Consider the following 14,128-nt stretch of genomic DNA (forward strand, 5'->3'; position numbering starts at 1 on the left):
ATACGGAACGTGTTAGCAGGAGGCAACATTTCACTAACATGGTGGAACAGTACCTGTGCACACCCCTCCACGTACTGACTGATGGTTCGGCCCCATTCAACTTCTGGGTCTCCAAATTGTCCACGTGGCCAGAGCTAGCCTTTTATGCCTTGGAGGTGCTGGCCTGCCCGGCGGCCAGCGTTTTGTCTGAACGTGTATTCAGCACGGCAGGGGGCGTCATTACAGACAAACGCAGCCGCCTGTCTACAGCCAATGTGGACAAGCTGACGTTCATAAAAATGAACCAGGCATGGATCCCACAGGACCTGTCCATCCCTTGTGCAGATTAGATATTAACTACCTCCCCTTAACAATATATTATTCTACTCCAGGGCACTTCCTCATTCAATACTATTTTTAATTTCATTTTACCATTATATTGCGGGGCAACCCAAAGTTGAATGAACCTCTCCTCTGTCTGGGTGCCGGGGCCTAAATGTGTGACAGTGGCCTGTTCCAGTGGTGGGTGACGTGAAGCCTGATTCTCTGCTATGACATGAAGACTTATTCTGTGCTGACATGAAGCCAGATTCTCTGTTACGCGACCTCTCTCCTCTGCCTGGGTGCCTGGGCCTAAATATGTGACAGTGGCCTGTTCCAGTGGTGGGTGACGTGAAGCCTGATTCTCTGCTATGACATGAAGACAGATTCTGTGCTGACATCAGGCCAGATTCTCTGTTACGGGACCTCTCTCCTCTGCCTGGGTGCCTGGGCCTAAATGTGTGACAGTGGCCTGTTCCAGTGGTGGGTGACGTGAAGCCTGATTCTCTGCTATGACATGAAGACAGATTCTGCGCTGACATCAGGCCAGATTCTCTGTTACGGGACCTCTCTCCTCTGCCTGGGTACCTGGGCCTAAATGTGTGACAGTGGCCTGTTCCAGTGGTGGGTGACGTGAAGCCTGATTCTCTGCTATGACATGAATACAGATTCTGCGCTGACATAAGGCCAGATTCTCTGTTACGGGACCGCTTTCCTCTGTCTGGGTGCCGGGGCCTAAATGTGTGACAGTGGCCTGTTCCAGTGGTGGGTGACGTGAAGCCTGATTCTCTGCTATGACATGAAGACAGATTCTGCGCTGACATAAGGCCAGATTCTCTGTTACGGGACCTCTCTCCTCTGCCTGGGTACCTGGGCCTAAATGTGTGACAGTGGCCTGTTCCAGTGGTGGGGGACGTGAAGCCTGATTCTCTGCTATGACATGAATACAGATTCTGCGCTGACATAAGGCCAGATTCTCTGTTACGGGACCTCTCTCCTCTGCCTGGGTGCCTGGGCCTAAATATGTGACAGTGGCCTGTTCCAGTGGTGGGTGACGTGAAGCCTGATTCTCTGCTATGATATGAATACAGATTCTGCGCTGACATAAGGCCAGATTCTCTGTTACGGGACCTCTCTCCTCTGCCTGGGTGCCTGGGCCTAAATGTGTGACAGTGGCCTGTTCCAGTGGTGGGTGACGTGAAGCCTGATTCTCTGCTATGACATGAAGACAGATTCTGTGTTGACATAAGGCCAGATTCTCTGTTACGGGACCTCTCTCCTCTGACTGGGTGCCTGGGCCTAAATGTGTGACAGTGGCCTGTTCCAGTGGTGGGTGACGTGAAGACTGATTCTCTGCTATGACATGAAGACAGATTCTGTGCTGACATCAGGCCAGATTCTCTGTTACGGGACCTCTCTCCTCTGCCTGGGTGCCTGGGCCTAAATGTGTGACAGTGGCCTGTTCCAGTGGTGGGTGACGTGAAGCCTGATTCTCTGCTATGACATGAAGACAGATTCTGCGCTGACATAAGGCCAGATTCTCTGTTACGGGACCGCTCTCCTCTGTCTGGGTGCCGGGGCCTAAATGTGTGACAGTGGCCTGTTCCAGTGGTGGGTGACCTGAAGCCTGATTCTCGGCTATGACATGAAGACTGATTCTGCACTGACATAAGGCCAGATTCTCTGTTACGGGACCTCTCTCCTCTGCCTGGGTGCCTGGGCCTAAATGTGTGACAGTGGCCTGTTCCAGTGGTGGGTGACATGAAGCCTGATTCTCTGCTATGACATGAAGACAGATTCTGTGCTGACATCAAGCCAGATTCTCTGTTACGGGACCTCTCTCCTCTGACTGGGTGCCTGGGCCTAAATGTGTGACAGTGGCCTGTTCCAGTGGTGGGTGACGTGAAGCTTGATTCTCTGCTATGACATGAAGACAGATTCTGTGCTGACATGAAGCCAGATTCTCTGCTATGGCATGAAGAGACTGATTCTGTGCTGACATGAAGCCAGATTCTTTGCTATGGCATGAAGAGACTGATTCTCTGCTGACGTGAAACCAGATTCTCTGCTATGGGACCTCTGTCCAATTGATATTGGGTCATTTTTTTTTTTTTTTATTCATTTCCCTATCCACATTTGTTTGCAGGGGATTTACCTACATGTTGCTGCCTTTTGCAGCCCTCTAGCTCTTTCCTGGGCTGTTTTACAGCCTTTTTAGTGCCGAAAAGTTCGGGTCCCCATTGACTTCAATGGGGTTCGGGTTTGGGACGAAGTTCGGATCGGGTTCGGATCCCGAACCCGAACATTTCCGGGAAGTTCGGCCGAACTTCTCGAACCCGAACATCCAGGTGTTCGCTCAACTCTAATTGTAACTCATGACAGGCAGAGCAGTGAGGAGGGCGGCAGAAGCTATTTAGCTCACTGCTCTGAAGTAACCCGTCCAGCTGTGTTATTAGGACGGGTTGTGTGTGTGCTAACAAGGCAGCGGCCATTTTATGTAGAGAATATGAGTCATTATAAATAATAAAAGTTATTTGGGAATGTGTTTATACTAAAGTAAGATTTAGGTGTTTTCAGTAATTTTATTTTATGAATTTCCAGAGCACTCCTTTAATAAGCCTCTTTTTGTTTCAGTTTGTGCATTATAAACCCTTTCTTTACCATCTTCTGCATTCCCCTTCCCTAAAAGTGTGTCTATCTCTTTCTTTGCTACTTTATAAACTGTTCATATTGGCTCATCTTCTGCAGATCTCCGAGGGTCTATGATCAAGGCTGTAGTGTTTGAGACTTCTCCTTTACTTTTAAGAATGACACTAAGGGCTAATTCCCAATCTGCAGACCGCACATGGCCGCCACTCGCATAGAAATGCCTATTCTTGTCCGCAATTGCGGACAAGAATAGGACATGATCTATATTTTTTGCGGGGCTGCAGAACGAAACTACGGATGCGGACAGCACATGGTGTGCTGTCCACATCTTTTGCTGCCCCATTGAAATGAATGGGTCCGCACCCGTTCTGCAAAATTGCAGAACGGGTGCAGACCCGTTCATACGGCCGTGTGAATGGGCCCTTACCTCTGCAAATATTAAAGGGGTTCTGCACTTTGTTTAAACTGATGATCTATCCTCTGCATAGATCATCAGCATCTGATCAGCTGTTTGAGAAGGCAGCGGCGCTCCAGCAGCGCCGCGGCCTTCTCACTGTTTACCGCCGGCCCAGTGACGTCGCGACTAGTATAAACTTGCCTAGACGGGGCTAAGCTCCATTCAAGTGAACGGAGCTTAGCCCCGCCCACACTAGTTGATACTAGTCGTGATGTCACTGGGCCGGCGGTAAACAGTGAGAAGGCCGCGGCGCTGCTGGAGCGCCGCTGCCTTCTCAAACAGCTGATCGGCGGGGGTCCCGGGTGTCGGACCCCCGCCGATCAGATGCTGATGATCTATCCAGAGGATAGATCATCAGTTTAAACAAAGTGCAGAACCCCTTTAAGATGTACCCGTCTTGTACTGCCCTTGAGTTGATAAATCATGTTTTATATACCACGCATTTAGTATTCTATATACTATAAGCACACCTGTAAATTCCTATACCACTTTAGAAGATGTAGTTTCATTATATTAAACTCATGGTCTAAACACTATAGGGGACATTTATTAACACCATCTCTGCACCACCTGCATGAGATGTGCCACAATTATTAAAGGGGCGCAGGTGTTTTAAGTGGGTTGTAACACCATTAAATTTCATTTTGCTATTCAGGATAGAAACATAGAAACATGAAAGTCATGTTACTTTTGTCATTTACTTTCTCTTACAAAAACATTCTACGTGTGAGATATTCTATTTGCGCTATTTTCCCCTACACCCCTGACAACACCCTTGAGAGACCGCCTCCTTCATCAGGACAGGAACGCTTGCGGAGAGCTCATAAGGAGGGGCTCTGCCCCTATAGCCTCAGTTAGTTCCGGTTTCCTGTCCTAAGGATAGGACATGCGGTGGAGAGCTTAGAGAATTAGGCTGCAGGAGCCCAGCACATTATTGCTAGTGTGGGTTACCTAGTGCGGCGTAAGACTCCACTAGGAGCCGCCTGCCAAGTCTGGGGCAGTGTCCTTCTGGGTCTCGGACTTATGGTTAAATTGTCAAGCTGGCGTTTTCAGTGCCGGATCCTCCTGGCTTGGGAGATCTGGGGCCGGTACTGCTTCTTCTGGCTTCCACTAGCCTTACAGACGCAGGGGGAGGTCATTTTCCTTATTAGGCACGCTCTGTGCGTAGACCGGAAGTTGCGGGTTGCAACTTTCGGTATTTAGAATGCATGTTGGTTCCAGGTAGCCAGCGTTCCGGAACCAAGATTGCACATCCTCCCCATTAAGGCCGCATCTGATACGCCGGCAGGGACCCGACCTGGGTTGTTTGGATTTCATCCAGCGCGCTGATGTACAGGATGGTCATGATGGCAGACCGAATACTAAAGAGGCTCCTAGGAAAGCCACTGCTAAAATTAAGGGAAGAGAGTGTGCCGTCAGCAAGAAAAAACTCGCCTCTTCCTGGTCTAAAATGTTATGTCAGCATTGTGCTAATAAAGTGGTAGAGGAGGAATCCGCTTCATTACTTCAGAGCATCAAAGAGATTGTCAAATCTGAGGTCTCTGATTCTTTCAAAATGTTTAAGAAGTGCCTACCTCCCTCAACCGCGGGCAAGCAAGGTCATTCTGATATCATATCTTATATTAAATCTTCCAAGGAGAGTGAGCAAGGAGAGATCCTAGATAGCTCAGGCTCCTCCTCAGATGAAGTTTCCTCGGGTAGACCTTTATTTTCCCCTGAGGATACAGATTCCTTACTCAAGGCTATTAGAACCACGAAGAAGGTGGATGAATCCAAAAAAAAAAAGTCCATTCAAGATATAATGTTTGGGGATCTGGGTCGCAAAACATCTAGAGTCTTTCCTTTAAACAAAAATTTAAAACATTTAATTCAAAAAGAATGGAAAAAAACAGATAAAACGTTTTTTATTCACAGAAGTGTAAAAAGAAAATATCCCTTTGATGAAGGCGAGTCATCCTGTTGGTACAGGCCTCCTAAACTAGATGCCCCTACTGCGAAAATCTCAAAAAGATCTGCCTTGCCTTTTAAACGATCTTGGCGCCCCTAAAAGACCCAATGGATAGAAGGGCTGAGTTATACCTTAAAAAGTTTGGGAGGCCTCTACTAAGGCCTTTAAGCCTAATATAGCCACTACCTCCACTGCCAGATCTTTGAAATTGTGGCTTCAGGATTTAGAATCCCACATCCAGAATAAAACCTCTAGGGACCAGCTCCTAAGTTTTTTCACCACTATACTTAAAGCGGTCGACTTTATTTCAGATGCATCAGCTGATGCATTAAGATTAAATGCCAGATCCGCCGCTCTTTCCAATTCAGCTAGAAGAGCGATTTGGCTGAAGGGATGGTCTGGGGACACAAGTTCTAAAAACAAACTGTGTTCTATCCCATGTCAGGGTGAATTTCTGTTTGGTTCAGTTTTGGATGACCTCTTGGAAAAAGCCTCTGATAATAAGAAGGGGTTTCCCATGTCTAATCCCCCTAGGAAGCAGCAGTTTTTTCAGAAAAATAAGAGAAGTTTCAATAAATCAAATAAAAATCAAAACAGGTGGAGAGATAACAAGGGTAGAAGGGATAGAGGTTTCCTCTTTAATTCCCAGTCCTCTTCAGGCCCCAAGTCTAGCCAACAATGATGGTTACTGTCCTGTGGGGGGGAAGACTATCTCTTTTTTCTTGGGCTTGGGGAAAATTTTTTGCAAGCCCCTGGATAAATGGTATCGTGAATTACGGTTTTCTTCTAGAGTTTATCTCTCCCCCTCCAGAAAGGCTAAAAAAAATTTAAAAAAGTTTAACTCAAAATTCAGCAAAAAAAATAGCTTTAAAAGAGGAAGTGTTTTCTCTTTTAAAGAAAAATGTCCTAGTTCCTGTCCCAGACTCAGAAAAAGGAAGGGGGTTTTATTCTTCCCTTTTTCTTGTACCCAAGCAGGACGGTTCCTTCAGAATGATCATAAATCTGAAAGACTTAAATCAATACCTCATCTACAAAAAAATCAGAATAGGGTCTGTGCAGTCGTCAATAAAGCATCTTTTCAAGGACTGTGTCATGGCCACCTTAGACATGAAGGACGCTTACTATCATGTCCCTATTCATGCTGATTTTCAGAAATACCTCAGAGTAACTGTGTCTATGGAAGGTTGGAAGGTCAGGTACATCATCTACAGTACAGAGCTCTTCCGTTTGGAATTTCCCAGGCTCCAAGACTTTTTACAAAGTTAATGGCAGAGGTCATGGCCCACATAAGGGAAAAAGACATTCTCGTTATACCTTACCTAAATGACCTCCTGATAGTAGCAGAGTCTGGGGAACTTCTATCCTCTCATTTGCTGGAAGTGGTAAACATTTTATTAAATCTTGGATGGCAGATAAACTGGGAAAAATGCAACCTAAACCCTTCCCAAAAATGTGTCTTTCTAGGTTTTATCCTAGATTCAGTAAATCTACGGTGCATAGCACAAAGTAGACAAATTAAGAGAAGACATGCGAGTCTTGGTGGCTTAAAAAAATTGAACTATCAGACAAGAGATGGCAGTTCTTGGCAGAATGACCTCCACAATTCCGGCAGTAGGTTGGTCCATGTTTTGCTCCAGGACGCTGCAGTGGCGGATCCTAAGAGAATGGCAAGGATCATTGTCCCCGCTGGACACCCCTCTCCCTCTCACCCCGCAGTCCTTAAACTGGTGGCTACAGCCTTCAAATCTGTCTCAGGGCTTCCCCTGGATTCTGCAAGAACAAGTAGCCATAACCACGGATGCCAGTCCAACTGGTTGGGGGGCATTCTGTCAGTGGGGGGTGCTGCAGGGAGTTTGGAGTCTAACAGAAAGCCAGGATTCCCAAAATGTCAGAGAACTAAGAGCGGTGCTGCTAGCCTTAAGAGCTTTTCTGCCCAGGTTAAAGGGAATAGTAAAAATACTGTCAGACAATGCTACGGTGCTCTCCTACCTAAACAGACAAGGAGGTACAAGATCAGAGCGTCTTATGTCCTTAACCACAGAAATTTTCTATTTAATCATTCCTTTCATTCCTTTTATCAAAGCAGTACACCTGAAAGGAACAGAAAACAAAGTCGCAGATTACCTAAGCAGAAACCATTTGGATCAAGCAGAATGGTGCCTGAATCAGGAGGTCTTCAACCAGATAGTTCATCTTTGGGGGTCATCCTCAGATAGACCTTTTCGCCACCAAGCAAAACAAAAAATGCAGTCTCTTCTTTTCCCTGAATCCAAGAGATTCTCCATCAGGGATAGACGCCTTCTCCCTTCCTTGGCCGGATCAACTTCTGTATGCCATTCCTCCTCTGGGACTTCTTCCAAAAGGTATTCCAGAAGCTGAGGCAGGAACAGACGAGGCTCATTCTAATTGCACCCTTCTGGCAGAGGAGGACCTGGTTCTCTTGGCTAAGAATCCTATCCGTGACGGATCCTTGGATTCTTCCGGACAGGCACGATCTGTTATTCCAGGGACCTGTCTATCATCCAGAAGTAAAGAACCTTCATTTGGCAGCTTCGCATTTGAGGGGGAAATATTAGAACGTAGAGGTCTATCCAAAGAGGTCATTTCCACCCTATTATCCTGTCGAAAAGAGGTAAACTCCACTATTTATCTTAGAGTATGGAAGACTTTCTTAAGATTTTTGGGGACTCCCGTTGATCCTTTGAGTCCTCCCCCTATGCCTAAGGTTCTAGATTTCCTTCAAGAAGGCCTCAATAAAAACCTTAGGCTTAGCACCCTTAAAGGGACACTGACAGACCCTATAAACATATTTAGTTATTCCTATGCAGTCATAGGTCTATTAAAGTGTATTCCAATGATATAAGAGTACCCCCTGTCCGCATTTTAAACCATGTAAAAACAACTTTATGTTCATCTGTCAATCACATTCCTTTGTGCCCATGGGGCGTTTTTTCTCCTACCTTCGTGCCCAGCCGTGCCCCAACTGTCAATTCCTACTGCTGCCCAGCTCATTATTATTCACTGCGCTGGGCGGCTCTTACATTCCCCAATCCTGTCAGATCCCGCACATGCCCGATAGAGACTTATGGGCATCGGCCTCAATCGGACCATCTGCGCATGTGCCGGATACCTGTATCCGGAACCCTCACAAGACGGAAATTTAAAGCGGCTGCTTTGTGTCTCCTGCTGCGCCTGCGCCGTACAAGAAACTCAGTGAGGGCGGAGAGAAGAGTAAAAGACGCCCAGCGCAGTGAATAATAATGAGCTGGGCGGCGGTAGGAAACGACAGTTGGTGCGCGGCTGGGCACAAAGGTAGGAGAAAAACCGCCCCTTGGGCATAAAGGAAGGTGATTGACAGATGCATATAAAGTTGTTTTTACATGGTTTAAAATGCGGACAGGGGGTACTCTTATATCATTGGAATACACTTTTTAGGGCAGTTAGTAGAATTAAGCCTGTATTCAGGTCGTCTGTCCCCCTGTGGGATCTGAATCTAGTCCTGTCTAGGTTAATGGAGCCTCCCTTTGAACCATTACAGGATTTACCCATTAAAATACACTGCGTGCAGAATTATTAGGCAAATGAGTATTTTGACCACATCATCCTCTTTATGCATGTTGTCTTACTCCAAGCTGTATAGTCTCGAAAGCCTACTACCAATTAAGCATATTAGGTGATGTGCATCTCTGTAATGAGAAGGGGTGTGGTCTAATGACATCAACACCCTATATTAGGTGTGCATAATTATTAGGCAACTTCCTTTCCTTTGGCAAAATGGGTCAAAAGAAGGACTTGACAGCCTCAGAAAAGTAAAAAATAGTGAGATATCTTGCAGAGGGATGCAGCACTCTTAAAATTGCAAAGCTTCTGAAGCGTGATCATCGAACAATCAAGCGTTTCATTCAAAATAGTCAACAGGGTCGCAAGAAGCGTGTGGAAAAACCAAGGCGCAAAATAACTGCCCATGAACTGAGAAAAGTCAAGTGTGCAGCTGCCAAGATGCCACTTGCCACCAGTTTGGCCATATTTCAGAGCTGCAACATCACTGGAGTGCCCAAAAGCACAAGGTGTGCAATACTCAGAGACATGGCCAAGGTAAGAAAGGCTGAAAGACGACCACCACTGAACAAGACACACAAGCTGAAACGTCAAGACTGGGCCAAGAAATATCTCAAGACTGATTTTTCGAAGGTTTTATGGACTGATGAAATGAGAGTGAGTCTTGATGGGCCAGATGGATGGGCCCGTGGCTGGATTGGTAAAGGGCAGAGAGCTCCAGTCCGACTCAGACGCCAGCAAGGTGGAGGTGGAGTACTGGTTTGGGCTGGTATCATCAAAGATGAGCTTGTGGGGCCTTTTCGGGTTGAGGATGGAGTCAAGCTCAACTCCAAGTCCTTCTGCCAGTTTCTGGAAGACACCTTCTTCAAGCAGTGGTACAGGAAGAAGTCTGCATCCTTCAAGAAAAACATGATTTTCATGCAGGACAATGCTCCATCACACGCGTCCAAGTACTCCACAGCGTGGCTGGCAAGAAAGGGTATAAAAGAAGAAAATCTAATGACATGGCCTCCTTGTTCACCTGATCTGAACCCCATTGAGAACCTGTGGTCCATCATCAAATGTGAGATTTACAAGGAGGGAAAACAGTACACCTCTCTGAACAGTGTCTGGGAGGCTGTGGTTGCTGCTGCACGCAATGTTGATGGTGAACAGATCAAAACACTGACAGAATCCATGGATGGCAGGCTTTTGAGTGTCCTTGCAAAGAAAGGTGGCTATATTGGTCACTGATTTGTTTTTGTTTTGTTTTTGAATGTCAGAAATGTATATTTGTGAATGTTGAGATGTTATATTGGTTTCACTGGTAAAATAAATAATTGAAATGGGTATATATTTGTTTTTTGTTAAGTTGCCTAATAATTATGCACAGTAATAGTCACCTGCACACACAGATATCCCCCTAAAATAGCTAAAACTAAAAACAAACTAAAAACTACTTCCAAAAATATTCAGCTTTGATATTAATGAGTTTTTTGGGTTCATTGAGAACATGGTTGTTGTTCAATAATAAAATTAATCCTCAAAAATACAACTTGCCTAATAATTCTGCACTCCCTGTATTATCCTTTAAAACTGCCTTCTTGGTGGCCATCCCCTCAGCCAGATTTCTGCCTTTTCAGCTTCCCCTCCCTATACAAACATCTTGGAGGATAGAATGCTTATTAAACTGGACCCATCTTTTCTGCCTAAAGTGGTCTCTCTCTTTCATAGGTCAAGATATTGTTCTCCCATCTTTGTGTCAATCCCCTAAAAATGAGAAAGAAAAGAAACTGCATTGTCTAGATGTCAAAATATACCTGTCACATTACCTGAATGTCACCAGTCAGTGGAGGAAATCCTCTAGGCTGTTTGTACAATTTGGGGGCAAAAATAGGGGTAGTATGTTTACATCTAGGACTCTAGCCAGGTGGATAGTAGGAGCTATTGTCTTGGCCTATTCCTCAGCAGGGCAGTTTTCCCCTTTAAATTTTGGTGCTCATTCAACCAGATCCACTTCAGTTTCATGGGCAGAAAGGGCTAATGCATCTTTAGAGCAGATCTGTAGGGCTGCCACATGGAAGTCTTCAAGTACCATTTTTCGTCACTACAAGTAAAATTTAGACTCTAATGATCGTCTTTCCTTCGGTAGGAAAGTATTGCAGGCGGTAGTCCCCCCCTAAGCTAGTTCTATTCTAGTCGTCTCTCAAGGGTGCTGTCATGGGCGTAGGGGAAATTCAGGATTACCTACCGGTAATCATTTTTTCCATGAGCCCATGACAGCACCTGGGATTTATTCCCGCCCTATATATTTGTTGTTTCATATCCTTGAAATACAAAAAATAAAAAAAATGTATATATAAATAAAAATATAAATAAAAATAACAAAAAATAAAAATTGTTAGGACAAGTTCTTGCATATTAACTGAGGCTATAGGGGCAGAGCTCCTCCTTATGAGCTCTCCACAAGCATTCCTGTTTCCTGTCCTGATAAAGGAGGTGGTCTCTCAAGGGTGCTGTCATGGGCTCATGGAAAAACGATTACCACTAAGTAATCCTGAATTTTCACTTTTTAAGATGCATTTTTCACCCAAAAGTGAGGAGAATGGCAGGGCGTCTTATAAAGCGAATACTAATGAGCGATTTTATTATGGAAACACTCATTAGTACTGCAGGAGGTGCAGGGAGCAGTGAGTGTATCGCTGCCTATGCTGGCTGTACTCACCACTCCCTGGTCTTCTTCCGGGCACTGCGCTCTGCTGTGTTCTGACTGCATATAGCTTCAGGACGTAGTGCACATAGGAGTGCACTGTGACCTGACGTTGTGCGATGTCAGGTTACAGTGCAGCACTCCGCTGGCAGAAGACCAGGGAGCACTGAAAAGTGCTCTGGATCTGCAGAGTGGCAGCGCCGTCCTGAGCCAGAGAGGTAAGTTGTTTTATTTATTTTACTGTCTGATCTGAGGTCTAATGAGAATTGGGGGTCTGATTCTGATTGAGGGTCTGATCTGAGGTCTGATTGGAGATTGGATCTGAGATCTGATAAAGATTGGGAGTCTGAGTGGAGGGTCTCATCTGAGTCCGATGAAAAATATTTTTTTATTATTTTCCTCCTTTAAACCTAGGTGCATCTTATGATCAAGTGCGTCTTTTAAAGCGAAAAATATGGTAATTCATTATAATGGCACCTTCTGTATAGTAATGTCCATTTACACCTACTAAGGCGGTCACACATGCTCAGTTCCATCCTTCAACCCTTCAACTGTCACCAGCTGTATCTAGCAACAACAAATCCATGTCTTTCTAAAAAAACATGTGTAATATAATGATTCATGCAGTGACTTTACTCCCCTGCTGACTGTAATGGCAAGATAACCAGATTAAATCATTGCAATACCTCGTCCTCATACAGATTCATGGTTTCCGTGCAGCAGATCGCTGTTTAGACCACACGATCTGCTGGCCAGAAACTATGATCACTGATGCCTGCATGATTGACAGCGCTGTGCTCGTTCATCGGGTGTTCGGTGGCACATGTACATGGGCAGATTCACAAGAATGGTCGTTTCCGATAATCTGGCCGATTATTGGCTCATGTAAATGCAGCTTTAGTTGTAACTAAAGAGAAGTTAAAATGCCTCTTGGGCTTTCTTCTTATAACTTTTGTGGCTTTTTATTTATTTATTTTTGGGGTGGGGGGAGTTCAAAAACACCATGAATTCCATGCATTTTTTTTTACAAGCATTCTTTGGTGATGTCTTATACGGACATTTTTCACATATGCTTTTTCTGCAGTATGCTGCATATTCAAGGGAAAAAAACATCCAGGAGCACAAAAAATGCATGAAAAAAGCCACAAAAACACACTGTAGTGCATTTCAGATTTGCCTATTGCCTCATGGCTAACACATGGCCACAGTACATTATAAAAATGCCCTCCAGTACATGTGAAAAAAAGACCTGCTGATTTTCTGACAGGTCTTGTATTCCCCCAGAAAATAATGATACTGGAGCATATGTTCTTATTCATTCATCTCCAGGAACAATAATAGAGGAATGGTACAACATAGAGTTTTAAGAAATGTGCTCCAGAATTGGCATCAGGAGTTGTGACAAGTTGTACTTATTCTGTTAACTGTGTACTATACGTGTTAAAGAGGTTTTCTAAAGTTTTTATATTTAAGGCATCTCCACAGGATTTACCATTAATAACAGATTGTTGGGGGTCTGACACCCCGCAGCCCCACCGATCAGCTGTTCCAGAGTAGCTCCTGCAGCGGAAGTGGGTGCTGTAACTGCACAGCTCCATCTATTGTGTAGTGGACAGAGCTGGGTACTGCAGCATACACTTCAATGGGAGCTGCACCGCAGTAACCAGCATCATTAACTACACAGTGGACAGAGCCAGGGGTGGACTGGCCATAGAACCTACAGGGAAACTTCCTCCTGGGCAGATGCCCAGGAATGCCACCTGAGCCCTCCTCACGACCACCAGCCAGAGAAGTAATGGTCTAAAGCTCCCACAGTTAATACTGGGGTATCAAACACTTATGTAGTTGGTCGCTGGCTGCAGGTGCCCTCTTGACTCCTAAATGCAAAACGGAAGCTTTTAAGAGGCATTCCGTTTTGCTCCGTCCTAATACTTGTCTATGGGGGCACATAACGGTTCTGTTTGTTTCCGTTAGACATGACGGAAAAAAATATTCCTGTCGACAGGAACAAACTGAAACAAATAGAACCATTATGTTCCCCCATAGACATGTATTCAGACGGAGCAAAACGGAATGCCTCTTAAAGGCTTCCGTTTTGCATTCCAGCCTAGTTCTTTTATATTCCGTTATAACTCGGAATTCAATGATGCCGATGTGAACCCGCCCTTACACTGAAAATTAAACCAAGGGATTGTCGGGAGAGAAGCATTCCCTCCCATGAATCGTCTGCTCGCTGGAGAAGGAGACCACTGCTATTACATGCAGCGATCTTCTCCTCAATCAAGGGATGAGCGATAGTTAATGCCTTATCATTGTTTGCTGGCAGCAGAGCGCCTATTACACGCCGTGATGTGCCGCCGGCAAACAAGTATTTTTGAACACGTTAAAAGATTCCAATTGGCGGCAGTATTACACTGCCAGAACGCTCGTTAGCGATCATCTTCGCTATTATCTATTGGTGTAATGGGGCCTTTAGACTAATATATAACTGCAGTAAAGTGATCTGTACAGACCAAGAAGTGTATCT

The 14,128-nt window shown here is 45.1% G+C and overlaps 1 protein-coding gene across 4 annotated transcripts in view; it reads right to left on the reverse strand.

Moving 5' to 3' along the window:
- Positions 1-14,128, reverse strand: part of DVL1 (dishevelled segment polarity protein 1) — a 231,790-nt gene that overhangs the window by 9,419 nt on the left and 208,243 nt on the right. The gene's annotated exons all lie outside the window — the stretch shown is intronic.

This window comes from Bufo bufo, chromosome 1 (assembly GCF_905171765.1).
Source record: "Bufo bufo chromosome 1, aBufBuf1.1, whole genome shotgun sequence".
NCBI lineage: Eukaryota > Metazoa > Chordata > Amphibia > Anura > Bufonidae > Bufo > Bufo bufo.